Source organism: Schistocerca serialis, chromosome 3 (genome assembly GCF_023864345.2).
Source record: "Schistocerca serialis cubense isolate TAMUIC-IGC-003099 chromosome 3, iqSchSeri2.2, whole genome shotgun sequence".
NCBI lineage: Eukaryota > Metazoa > Arthropoda > Insecta > Orthoptera > Acrididae > Schistocerca > Schistocerca serialis.
Genome location: NC_064640.1, coordinates 731,872,351 through 731,886,694, shown reverse-complemented (window position 1 = coordinate 731,886,694; position 14,344 = coordinate 731,872,351).

Sequence of the window (14,344 nt, the reverse complement as noted above, 5' to 3'; positions counted from 1 at the left end):
CCTCAATCTAACCAGTTCACTGAACTTTGATAAATAATTGATTCCTAATACAACTGTTCATACTATCACATCCTGAGAGACATTTCCAGAATCACAAACTGTTCCACTGAAATAACTATGTCCAACTTTCTGCGCACCACATTATCATAAGTGACTCGTAAGCCACACAAAATCTTACCCACTAGTAGGACAGCAAATGAAAGACCCTCTCCCTCCGTCCTCAACTATGTCATGTGACTACTCCTGTAGTCATGTCAGTTCTTAGCTTCTAAACTATCACTGTAATTATTTACAAGATCTAAACATATTTTGTATTAAATATACACTAGACAATTTGATATTTCATTTACATTCCATTAATGCACAGATAAAATTTATTTATAGTTGTGATTATTAACTATTTTACACAACAAATCAAAACTATGAGAACCTAGTTGAATCCACAACTTTCTTCTCCATAACTCCATAATATTACTCCAGTCAACTAGTGATCTTACAGCCTTTATTTCTAAATTTTCTTATTTATTCACTTAAATGATAAAGTATAATCATATCAATAGTTCATTCACAGGCTAACCTTTTAATGTAATTGTGGAGAATATCATTTCTGGCAGTGCTTAACAGAAATAGGGAATTTTATTTACAACAAACTCCTCTTTTACTTAATAGCATGTCTCATAGAGCCATTCTTTAGCTATTTTCATCCTCCTTTAGATGGCACATAATTTATTTATGAAATTATGTGCGACTGTAAATACTTTTACTATAAACAATTTTTGCATAAGAATATTAATAACATATATCTACATCAACATGATTACTCTGCAATTCACATTTAAGTGCTTGGCAGAGGGTTCATCCAACCACAATCATACTATCTCTCTACCATTCCACTCCCGAACAGCGTGCGGGAAAAACGAACACCTAAACCTTTCTGTTCGAGCTCCGATTTCTCTTATTTTATTTTGATGATCATTCCTACCTATGTAGGTTAGGCTCAACAAAATATTTTCGCATTCGGAAGAGAAAGTTGGTGACTGACATTTTGTAAATAGATCTCGCCGCGAAGATAAATGTCTTTGCTTTAATGACTTCCATCCCAACTCGCGTATCATATCTTCCACACTCTCTCCCCTACTACGCGATAATACAAAACGAGCTGCCCTTTTTTGCACCCTTTCGATGTCCTCCGTCAATCCCACCTGGTAAGGGTCCCACACCGCACAGCAATATTATAACAGAGGACGAATGAGTGTAGTGTAAGCTGTCTCTTTAGCGGACTTGTTGCATCTTCTAAGTGTCCTGCCAATGAAACGCAACCTTTGCCTCGCCTTCCCCACAGTATTATCTATGTGTTCTATCCAACTGAAGTTGTTCGTAATTTTAACACCCAGGTACTTAGTTGAATTGACAGCCTTGAGAATTGTACTATTTATCGAGTAATCGAATTCCAACGGATTTCTTTTGGAACTCATATGGATCAACTCACACTTTTCGTTATTTAGCGTCAACAGCCACCTGCCACACCATACAGCAATCTTTTCTAAATTGCTTTGCAACTGATACTGGTCTTTGGATGACCTTAGTAGACAGTAAATTACAGCATCATCTGTGAACAACCTAAGAGAACTGCTCAGATTGTCACCCAGGTCATTTATATAGATCAGGAACAGCAGAGGTCCCAGGACGCTTCCCTGGGGAACACCTGATATCACTTCAGTTTTACTCGATGATTTGCCATCTATTACTACAAACTGCGACCTTCCTGACAGGAAATCACGAATCCAGACGCACAACTGAGACGATACCCCACAGGCCCGCAGCTTGATTAGAAGTCGCTTGTGAGCAACGGTGTCAAAAGCTTTCCGGAAATCTAGAAATACGGAATCAACTTGAGATCGCCTGTCGATAGTGGCCATTACTTCATATGAATAAAGAGCTAGCTGCGTTGCACAAGAACGATGTTTTCTGAAACCATGCTGATTACGTATCAATAGATCATTCCCTTCGAGGTGATTCATAATGTTGGAATGCAATATATGCTCCAAAACCCTACTGCAAACCGACGTCAATGATATAGGTCTGTAGTTTGATGGATTACTCCTACTACCCTTCTTAAACACTGGTGCGGACTGCACAATTTTCCAGTCTGTAGGTACAGATCTATCGGTGAGCGAGCGGTTGTATATGATTGCTAAGTAGGGAGCTATTGTATCAGCGTAATCTGAAAGGAACCTAATCGGTATACAATCTGGACCTGAAGACTTGCCCGTATCAAGCGATTTGAGTTGCTTCGCAACCCCTAGGGTATCTACTGTTTCAAATTCTGGAATATTCCATTTGTCTTCACTGGTGAAGGAATTTCGGAAAACTGCGTTCAATAACTCCGCTTTAGCGGCACAGTCGTAGGTAACAGTACCATTGGCACTGCGCAGCAAAGGTATTGACTGCGTCTTGCCGCTTGTGTACTTTACATACGAGCAGAATTTCTTCGGATTTTCTACCAAATTTCGAGACAATGTTTCGTTGTGGAACCTATTAAAGGCATCTCGCATTGAAGTCCATGCCAAATTTCGCGTGTCTGTAAATTTTAGCCAGTCTTCGGGATTTCGCATTCTTCTGAAATTCGCATGTTTTTTCTGTTGCCTCTGCAACAGCGTTCGGACCTGTTTTGTGTACCATGGGGGATCAGTTCCATCTCTTACCAATTTATGAGGAATGAATCTCTCAATTGCTGTTGCTACTATATCTTTGAATTTGAGCCACATCCCGTCTACATTTGCATAGTCAGTTCGGAAGGAATGGAGATTGTCTCTTAGGAAGGCTTCTAGTGACACTTTATCCGCTTTTTTAAATAAAATTATTTTGCATTTGTTTCTGGTGGATTTGGAAGAAACGGTATTGAGCCTAGCTACAACGACATTGTGATCACGAATCCCTGTATCAGTCATGATGCTCTCTATTAGCTCTGGATTGTTTGTGGCTAAGAGGTCAAGTGTGTTTTCGCAACCATTTACAATTCGCGTGGGTTCGTAGACTAACTGCCCGAAATAATTTTCGGAGAAAACATTTAGGACAACCTCGGAAGATGTTTTCTGCCTACCACCAGTTTTGAACAAGTATTTTTGCCAACATATCGAGGGAAGGTTGAAGTCCCCACCAACTATAACTGTATGAGTGGGGTATTTACTTGTTACGAGACTCAAATTTTCTCTGAACTGTTCAGCAACTATATCAGCGGAGTCTGAGGGTCGGTAGAAGGAGCCAATTATTAACTTAGTTCGGCTGTTAAGTATAACCTCCACCCATACCAATTCGCACGGAGTATCTACTTCGACTTCACTACAAGATAAACCACTACTGACAGACACAAACACTCCACCACCAATTCTGCCTAATCTATCTTTCCTGAACAATGTCTGAGACTTTGTAAAAATTTCTGCAGAACTTATTTCAGGCTTTAGCCAGCTTTCTGTACCTATAACGATGTCAGCTCCTGTGCTTTCTATTAGTGCTTGAAGCTCAGGGACTTTCCTAGCACAACTACAACAATTTACAACTACAATTCCGACTGTTCCTTGATCCAAGCACGTCCTGTATTTGCCATGCACCCTTTGAGATTGCAGCCCACCCCGTACTTTCCCAAGGCCTTCTAACCTAAAAAACTGCCCAATCCACACCACACAGCCTCCGCTACCCGTGTAGCCGCCAGCTGAGTGTAGTGAACTCCTGATCTATTCAGCGGAACCCGAAACCCCACCACCCTATAGCACAAGTCAAGGAATCTGCAGCCAACACGGTCCCAAAACCGTCTGAGCCTCTGATTCAGACCCTCCACCCGGCTCTGCACCATAGGTCCGCAGTCGGTTCTGTCAACGATGCTGCAGATGGTGAGCTCTGCCTTCATCTCATAAGCAAGACCAGCAGCCTTCACCAAATCAGATAGCCACTGGAATCCAGAGAGAATTTCCTCAGATCGAAAGCGACACACGTCATTAGTGCCGACATGTGCCACCACCTGCAGCTGGCTGCACCCTGTGCTCTTCATGGCATCCGGAAGGACCCTTTCCACATCAGGAATGACTCCACCCAGAACGCACACAGAGTGCACACTGGACTTCTTCCCCTCCTTAGCCGCCATATCCCTAAGGGGCCCCATTATGCGCCTAACATTGGAACTCCCAACTACCAATAAGCCCACCCTCTGCGATTGCCCGGACCTTGAAGGCTGAGAGTCATCCTCTGAAACAGGGCAGACAGCTGCATCTGGCTCAGCCAGAGACAGTGCCCGAAACCTGTTTGTCAGACGCATCAGGGAGGCTTTCTGATCAGCCTCCGGGGACGTCTTTCGCTGCCTGCCACGCCTTGAAATGACCTCCCAATCAACCACAGGCGAGGGCTCAGCCCCACTGCGGGCAGCAACTGGGGCAACCACAGCGGCAGACCGATCTGGGGACAGATGGGACGAGGTTGACATCCCCGTGATACCCAAGTCCAGCTCCCCACAGTGGTGCCCATTGGCAACAACCTCAAGCTGCGCGACCGAAGTCAGTGCCGCCTGCAGCTGTGAGCGAAGGGATGCCAACTCAGCCCTCATCCGAACACAGCAATCACAGTCCCTGTCCATTCTAATCGATGTTGAACAACAGTTACTGAAACATGAGTCCGTGCCTAGATAACGCAAGGAAAACACGCAAAGAACGTGTGAAGTAACCTGTACAAATGCCTAATGACTGCGCTACAATCTGCCTGAATTTACAATTACAGTAACTAAAACTCGAAATTACACCTCCTATACGAAACTCACACGCAATTTAAGTAAGAATCTACGAAGTAAACACAGAAAAGAAGCTATATACGTATCTTTCTGCGCTGTTGATGTGCACCAACTGGGAGCTCAGGCCACACTGGTCTCTGAGAGCCTACTAGACAGACAAGTGCCACTGACGTACCAAAACAAAACAAATACCTAATGACTGCGCTACAATCTCCCTGAATTTACGATTACAGTAACTAAAACTCAAAATTACACCTCCTATACAAAACTCACACGCAATTTAAGTAAGAATCTACAAAGTAAACACAGAAAAGAAGCTATATACGTATCTTTCTGCACTGTCGATGTGCACCAACTGGGAACTCAGGCCACACATAGCTAATATTGCTCCCACATGGGTGGTAAAACAGTGATGTATTCACAATTGCTGTAACTAGTGTGGAACTAATATTACTGTTTTTTGTGAATATTTCAACTACTCACCTATTGGAGCTGACATTCTTTTGTGGTGTTGGTATAGCTTGTGAGTAGGCATGCAGACTGAATACTTAACAGCTTAGGGAATCCCATCCAAAACACAAATAGCAAAATGTGTATTCCCATTTGTTTAGATAATTTTGCACGTGAGATGTTGAAGTTACACGTGGAACAATATTGGCCAATATACAAGTCACAACAATACCAGACACTGAACGGTGTAGGACAAAAGAAATAAAGAAACTTCATTGTCAGTTCAAGAATGTATGCAATAATCCCATCCCATCCCCTAGAATCCATTTAAAAGAGGAATTAATGTATTTATCTGAGCAGATATTGGAGAAATTCACATGGCTATTTTCCAGCCACGGTTATAACACAGCATGAAAAGTCCAACAAGGATTACATTGGCGATAGCTCATAAGTCTTACTGCACTCCATGTCATTTACATTCCCTGTCATTTACAATCAGTTGTGGAGGAAGAATCCAATAGCAGTTAGATGCTGGAATAATTCAGCCTTCCTTTAGCCCTTGGGCATTGCCTATGATTATTGTGCCCATAATAAGCATTGCTGGCGAAAAAACTTACTACCTTTGTGTCAAAATATGAGCAGTGAATCGAGTAACTGCCCTTGATACTACATATCAGCTGCCTTGTATTGATGAAACACTGGATTAGTTAGGAAATTGAAAATATTTTGCTACCCTGCATATGAAATCAAGCTGTAATCAAATTCCAGTTTCACCTCGAGACAAGTCAAAGATGGCATTTCTCCTGCCTTCTGGATTATATAAGTTTCATGGAATGCCTTTTGGTTTGAGAAATGCACCCATCTTCTACTTTCCAGTGGTGTACGGATTTACTACTGTGTGGGTTGAAACCCACCATTTGCCTTATTGTGGTTGATGGAGGAACATTCTGACCGGCTAATAAGTGTACTACCACATTTACAAGCTGCCAATTTATGTTTAAAATTGGAGAAGTGTTCTTTTGCGGAGTCTGAGGTGCAATACCTGGGCCAAATTATAGGTTCTGCTGGCATAAAATCAGACTCACGCCTCACCGAGGCAGTTGATCATTTCCCTGCACCAAAAAATGTGAAAGAATTGCAATTATTTCTTGGTCTCACAAATTATTATGATACATTTGTGCAAGATTATGCCACTGTCATGAAGCCATTAACAAAATTCCTGGAAAAAGGAGCACTTTTGAACTGGACCACCAAATGTGAAATGATGATGAAACGAAAGCTCCTCCCTATTCATTCATCCAGACTTTGATAAACTATTTATCTTGCCCTTGATAAACTATTTATCTTGCCCTATGATGCTAGTGATTATTCCATGAGTTGTATTTTAAGTCAGGAACAAGATCGTGTAGATGAACCAGTTGGCTATGCATCCTGTCAGCTCAACAAAGCAAATATCATTTATAGTACAGCTAAGAAACAGTTGTTGGCTTTGGTATTCTGCATAAACTACTTAAGTGCTACCTTTATGATAGACATTTCACTGTAGTTACTGATCTTGTTGCCTTATTGTGGCTCTTAAATTTAAAGGAACCAAGTAGTTGACTGACAAGATGGGCTTTAAAACTGACTAAATATGACTATGAGGTTCGTTGCAAGCCTTGTAAAGTTCACCAAAGTGTAAATGCTCAAATCAGTGAAGTTTGTGTGATTCAAGTGAATGAGGTACTTATTACTTGATTGCAGCAGACACTGGAGCAAGATGCAGAATGTCAGCAGTTTTCTGCTCTTCCTGAATTTGTACCAGAAGGTGGCATTTTATATCAGAGAACTCCACAAGGAAACCAGTTGATAATACCAAAAGCACTCCAACACCATATTATTGCACAACATTCAAGCTTGTCATAGTGAAAAGCAGACAACCAGCACATGAATAGTGACAAGATGTTGGGGAAAGGTTGACGACACATTGTTGAAGATTACATTTACACTTGCATTCAAAATTGTGCACAAAGAGCACAACAGATTAGATTTGAATTCTGCTGCAAACCCTACCTGAGGCCTCTAGGCCTTTTGAGACAGCACTTGATATTCTATGAACATTCCAGTAAGCAACATGAAAACACAAGTACATTTTGTCAATTTTTGATCATTTTTCACATTGTCTAACTTTGGTTCCAATTCCTCATATGACAGTGAAAACAATGGCAAAAGCCTTTGCCAACCATGTGAATCTGCTTTTCAAAAGCCCTGATGTGATTCTCACAGATCAAGTGATATATAGGCAAATTTTGTGTTCCTTATTTGGACAAATCTGGAAACTGCTGCACATATATATAATGGTGTTGTCCTCCTATATAAATGACAAGTGTTGTGTTCATTATTTGGACAAATATATAACATCATTTCCTCCCAAGGAAAATGAGATTGTTGGGGGTTTTGACAAGAGAATCACAAAGATGCTTCCTTATTACATTATCAAAACTCACAATGATTGGGATAAATGCTTATTGTACATTTTGTCTACCTACAACAATTACGTTCATGAATCAACTGGGCTCACTCCTTATGAAATCATGTATGAATGAAAGATGAGTACCCATTTTGAATTAGAAAAGTGACCAGAAGCTATAGATTTAGGAGAAGTGGGGACTTAAAGCTCTTTGGAAAAAAGTGCAACAACATAATTCAGGAGAAATCACTAGACAAGTAAAAACAAGCAATAAAGGTGACAAATTACCGACATACTGACAGGGTGCTTGGGTTTTACTGTGGAATTCTGCAATCCAAAATGGAGAAATGAAATTTTTGTCACCTTATGAAGGCCCATATCAAATTTTGCAGCTCCTGTCGCCTGTGAACACTGAGATATGATTAACAGATCATACTACAGTTTTACATTTTGACACTCTAAAGGCACTATGATAGTCATCTGACACTAACACCAGCCATAATTACTGTGTATTGGCCACAAAACAAACACCTTCCAGGATGTTAAAAGATGGAAATGACTCCTACTTCCAGTGACCCACCGACGTGTGTTTACATTCTAAACACCCATGTGCGCTGGAGTCAAGGGACTCATTTCAATTCCCCCAATAGTTATTGCTGAAATTTTTGTGCTCTTTCATTGGTGAATGTGACACTAACCTTAGCATTGAATCTATGCCAATCCATGACCTTATTGCTGTATGTCCTGCTTCATGAAGTCGCTAGTTTCTATAAAATTATCCTTCTCTTTCTACATGATCCTTTAGTGCATTGTGGATATACCACAAGCTGCTTTATGACCATTTCTCAGTTCAGCCATCACAAATATTGGTTTGAATCATGGAACTGAAGATACCAGTGTCCTTAGTACCATTCCTAACACCTGAATTACATTTCCCATCTCCGTGTATTCCTGATCTCAACTCTCAGTGAGACATGGAAATCTAAAACAGGTGCACTGTGTTTCTGATTTCCAAAAAGTCATTGTGAGATAAACTGGTGGTCCCATCCTTTCAAACTCAGCCCTAAAAGCCCCATCCCTAGTGTCCATTTATTCCTTGTATAGCAAACTCTCATCCACTACATAATCAGTTATGTTTTTGTTAGTGCCACATAGCTTGCCATGCACTGTGATGAACAAGATGGGATAAGTCTTCTTGGCAGCTGCATCTGGGTTGCAGCAGCAGTGCATTTTGCGGTGCTATCACCACCTGTCTCCTCACATCGGGAGTGTACCCCCCCCCCCCCCCTCCAACCTTCCAAGAGTAGTCATGTGTTCCCATGCCATGTTAACCATGTCCCTGCAAGGACACTACCCCTCCTCTCCCCACCTATACTTTAGGCTGGGCAGCCATCACTGCTCTGTGACATCATAAGGCCCCCATTGCCTACTGTTGACATGTTTTTAAATGACACTGGGCCGACCACATCTGCTCAGGCTTGCTGCATCTTTTCTGCATCTCATGTCAACTCTCAGAGAATACAAACAATCCCCTCCTTAAGAGTGACACTGCAGTGCTGTTATTTTATGCGTTTTATTACTACATTTCTGCACTTGTGTCATAGCATTTCAGTAAAGCTATGGTGAATGTTTGTCATTATTCTTGTAAGGATCACAACTGCCATTGTATCAGCTCCATGCGAATGGTGATTCATACTGTAATAAAGGGTGATGATGTGGAAGGAGTCTTTCTAGAGTATGCTGTAAACAGAAGTTTGCCAGAAGGCAACTTTGATTTCTAGAGTCCACAGTATATGAAAGTAATTTACATAATGTTACCAGTTTCAATTTGCAAGTCGAGTGATCGACTACTGTTGCTGTTTCACAGTTTTCCTGGGTGATAAGTGAGGCCTGAGCATTTTTGTGAAATAGCTGTAAATACTGTTAATATGGTCTGTCATAATTAGCAGGGAGCATGATTATTGTGAGAGAAAGTAAACTCATTTTCTGTAGAGAACAGTGATTCATGATGTGAATATTATACTGATCATTGATGAAACTTTGTTAATGGGTTAGATACAAGTAAAACATGAATTAACTTAGTTTTTGTGGTTCAGAATCTGTCAGTGGACAGCAGTGTTAATAGTTTGCACAGTTCCTTCAATTCACTAGTATGTAGTTATTACAGTTACTTTAGTTTAATTTAGTTAACTTAATTTATTCTGTGAATTAATTAGTTAAGACTTAATTCATAGGTATGTTTACTCCTATTCATGAAACTTACACTATTTCATGGGCACGTTTTTTACACCATTTTTGTTTTTGTATTAACATAATTCCAAGTTAAATGCTGTTTATAGGGAACACGAATCGTTCAAGATTCTTATGTCATTTTCTCATAGCTGTTAGAAAGCTAGTCATATTTAGAAGTGTTTTGGCATATATGTTCCAGTAATATTTCTCTGATTAATATTAGCTTATTGATGCAACAATTATCAAATGTTGTTAGTGTGCACAACTCAAAGATACCTTATAATGACTGTAATTGTAGTTTTTGGAGAGGGAGAATATACTGAGAGTAAAGGGTGTAGTTCTTTGTCTTTAACAATTGTCTGAAGCTGTCCAATGGTACTCATTCAGTCTCCTTGTTGCATATGCATACAAGTGCAGTAGGATTTGTCTGCACTGTTTGTAATAAAGTGCATCCTCAGCTATTAAGAAGTTTTAATTATGTATGAAAGAAGTTACCAGATTGCCAATATCTCTTTTATTTTATACTAGTGTTATATTATTGCATCATGTCAGTTGTGTATTGTATCCGTTTCAATGGATTTAAATGGCTATATTATTGCAGTCTAAATAATTAGTGTGTAAAAAATTACTGTTTGTAAGTTACTAGAACTATGCCTAAAGACACTTGTAACTTAAAAGCCCTTTGCATCCAATGTCCCACTATCATGTAACATCTCCTGAATGCTCCAGTCTGATATAAGTTGTACGAGTCTTACAGAGCAAGTGCTGGATTGTACCACAACCTCAGAATAAAGTTGTCTGTTCTGGTAAAATGCTGGTAGTCAAAGTCTCCCCACATCACACTTTTAATTCTCAAATTCCATGCACTTTTTTTCATTTTTGTTTATTTTTTTTATTTTAGAGGTTTAATCTCCAGTTTTAGTAACTGTTAAGTGCAGATTTGTGCAGTATGTAGCACAGTTGTTACTCCTTTTGAATGACAAGCTAGACAGCTCAGTAAGGCATCAGCCTCCGTTGCTGACACATCAAGAAGGTAGCAAGCTACATACATAGTTTGATGTGTGTGTTTTTATAGTTCAGTCCTAAGTTAGTAGATGGATAGGATGTGCAGATACAGGTGGAGCTGGCCACAAATCATGAACAGCTCGGGATACTTTTGACCACTGACACCCATTTTCTGGCTGCTGCCTCGGGGTGTAGTGGTGGCAGAGAATCTGTTGCATCATATGGGACACCTCAGATGTCACTTGTTTTGCCTATGGGCTCTGCTATTGACGCTCTTTGCAGTGCACCTGATGTGGGGGATCTGCCTTCACAGCGGGGTGAGTGGCGGGTGGTACCAAATTTTGTGTCACTCAGTGTGGAAAGAAATCCAACATGTGCTCAGTATGTCTGCTGGGGGGGGGGGGGGGGGGGGGGATCTCATTCGAGATGTGAATGAGGGCCTGTCTGCAACTATCTAGCATGCTGGGTGCAGTCTCTGCAAGTTGTGGCTCATGTCGGCACCAATTGCCATCTGTCGCTTGGGTTTTGAGGCCAATCTCAGTTCATACAGGTGCCTGGCAGGAGTGGTGAAGACTGCTTGCCTTGCACACTGAGTACAAGCAGTGCTCACAATTTGCAGCATCATTGCTGGAATTGATTAGGGTCCTTTGGTTTGGGGCCGAATGGGAGGTTCCAGCCAAAGGCTCCGTCGATTCTGTGATGGCTTTAGCAGCAGATTTGTGATCTGGGCTATGGGCTGAAAAATTGTAGGACTTAGGACTTCTTTTGATAGGTCAGGGGTGTTCTAGACAAAGGAAGCAGCTACTCTGGCAGCAGAATACTTAACGAAGTGCACATTGTGGTTTCTTAGGCTAGGTGGTAGTTTGAGGTCCTCTGATAAATATTCATGTCAATATGCAGACCATTTATGAAGTGCCAACACTTCAACTGTCAAAATTTTACCAATAAACTGTTGAAGTATTTGTAACAAATTTCCTGAATTTACTCCCCCTTAGATAGTTGTCACACTCAAATTATTCTTAGCTGGCTGAAACCCGGTGTAGAGGTATGGAACATATATCGATAAGACTGATAGATGCTACAGGAGGGGAGTGTTCGTCCCAGTTAACAAAAATATTGTGTGCATTGAGGTCGAAATTCGGTCTGATGTGATGTTATCTGGACACATGTAACAGGTCTAGGTGAATTTAAGTTAATTATTGGATATTTTTACTGGCCACAGAATCCTGCTGTGACATTCAAAGAAAGTCTATGCACAGTAGTGCGCACATAACTAGATCATGCTATATTAGCTGGAAATGACTTTAACCTACCAAGTATAGACTCAGACATCTGTGGATTCATTGCAGACAGTACAGATCGGAAGTCTTGTAAAGTACTTATGTACACATTTTTTGAAAACTGTCTTGAGCAAATGTCGGTTTAGTGACAGGGATTAGTAATCACGATTTCATCATAGCGCTGATGATTACTAAAGTTAATAAATCTATTAAGAAGGCCAAGAGAGTATTTTTGCTAGAAAGAGCTGATAAGTAGCCGTAAGCATCCAACTTAGAAAATGAATGGACATCATTTAGTTCCAATATGATTGGCATAGAGGAATTATGGACAAAGTTGAAACATTGTAAATTATGCCCTGGAGAAGTATGTGCCAACTAAGTGGATTAAGGATGGAAAGGGCAAGGAAGCAGGAACTGTAGCACTCTCAGTTCAAAAAAGAATGCACAAATGATGACAGGCAAAAGTTAGTAGAAACTTGAGTGTCTGTAAAAGGATTGATGGGCGAAGCATACAACAACTACAACCAACATATCTTAGGAAATGGCCTTGCTAAGAACAGAAGAAAATTCTGGTCTTGTGTAAGATAACTAAGCAGGTTGAAGGCTTTTATCAAGTCACTCATTGACCACTCTGGTGTTGCAATAGAAGACAGCAGAAGGAATGCCAAAGTTTTAAATATTGCATTTAAGAAATCATTCATATGAGAGGACTACAAAAATACCGCTGTTTGACTGTTTTACAGGCTCCTGTATGGAGGACATAGTAAAAGGCATATTTGGCATAGAGAAGCAACTGAAAGAGTTGAAAACATATAAGTTGTCAGAATCTCAATTCAGTTTTACAGAGACTACTCTATTGCATTTGCCCCTTACTTAGCTTCTACACTGACACATCTACATCAATATGGCTATTGTGAGTCTATGACATTATATGGACGCTTGTTACAGGTCTAGGTGAACTCGAAGTTAAATATAAGATATTTTTACCAGCCACCCAATTTGTTGTGTCAGTTTTAGAGTTATTTAAAGAAAATCTATGCACAGTATGGCAGAAATAACCAGATCATGCAATATTAGTTGGAACTGACTTTAACCTACCAAGTATAGACTGAGGCATCTATGGAGTATTGCAGGTGGCACAGACAGGAAGTCTTGTAAAGTACTTATGAACACATTTTCTGAAAACCGTCTTGAGCAGCTAGTTCAACAGCCCACATACAGTGAAAATATTTTAGACTTTGTAGCTTCAGGCAGGCTTGACTTTATTGACACTGTCGGTGTAGAGACAGGGATCAGTAATCGTGATGTCATGATGTCATCGTGATGACATCATGATGATTACTGAAGTTAATAAATCCATTAAGAAGGCCAAGAGAGTATTTTTGCTAGAAAGAGCTGATAAGCAGCCGTTAACATCCCACTTAAAAAATGAATGGACATCATTTAGTTCCAGTATGATTGGCATAGAGGAATTATAGACAAAGTTTAAACTCTCTGCAAATCATGCCCTAGTGAAGTATGTACTGACTAGTGGATCAAGGATGGAAAGGACCCACCATGGTTTAATAAAAAAAAAAAATTGGAATCTGCTGAAGAAGCAGAAATGGTTGCACTATCAGTTCAAAAAAGAATGCACAAATAGCGACTCGCAAAAGTTAAAAGACATTCAGGCATCTGTAAAAAGATTGATGTGAAAAGCAAACAATGATGACCACTGACATATCTTACCAAAAGACCTTGCCAAGATCCTGAGAAATTTCTTGTTCTGTGTAAAGTCACTAAGCAGGTTGAAGGCTTCTATCCAGTCACTCATTGGCCAGTCTGGTGTTACAATAGCAGACAGCAGAAGGAAATCCAAAGTTTTAAATCTCACATTTAAGAAATCATTCATGTGAGAGGAGGACACAAACATAGCACTGTCTGACTGTTGTACAGACTCCTGTATGGAGGACATAGTAATAGGCATATTTGGCACAGAGAAGCAACTGAAATAGTTGAAAAGAAATAAGTTGCCAGAATCCCAATTCAGTTTAATAGAGAGTACTCTGCCACATTTGCCTCTCACTTAGCTTGCACTTATCACGAGTCTCTCACCCAGCACTAAGTCCCAAACAACTGGAAAAAAGCACAGACAACTCCTGTATATTAGAT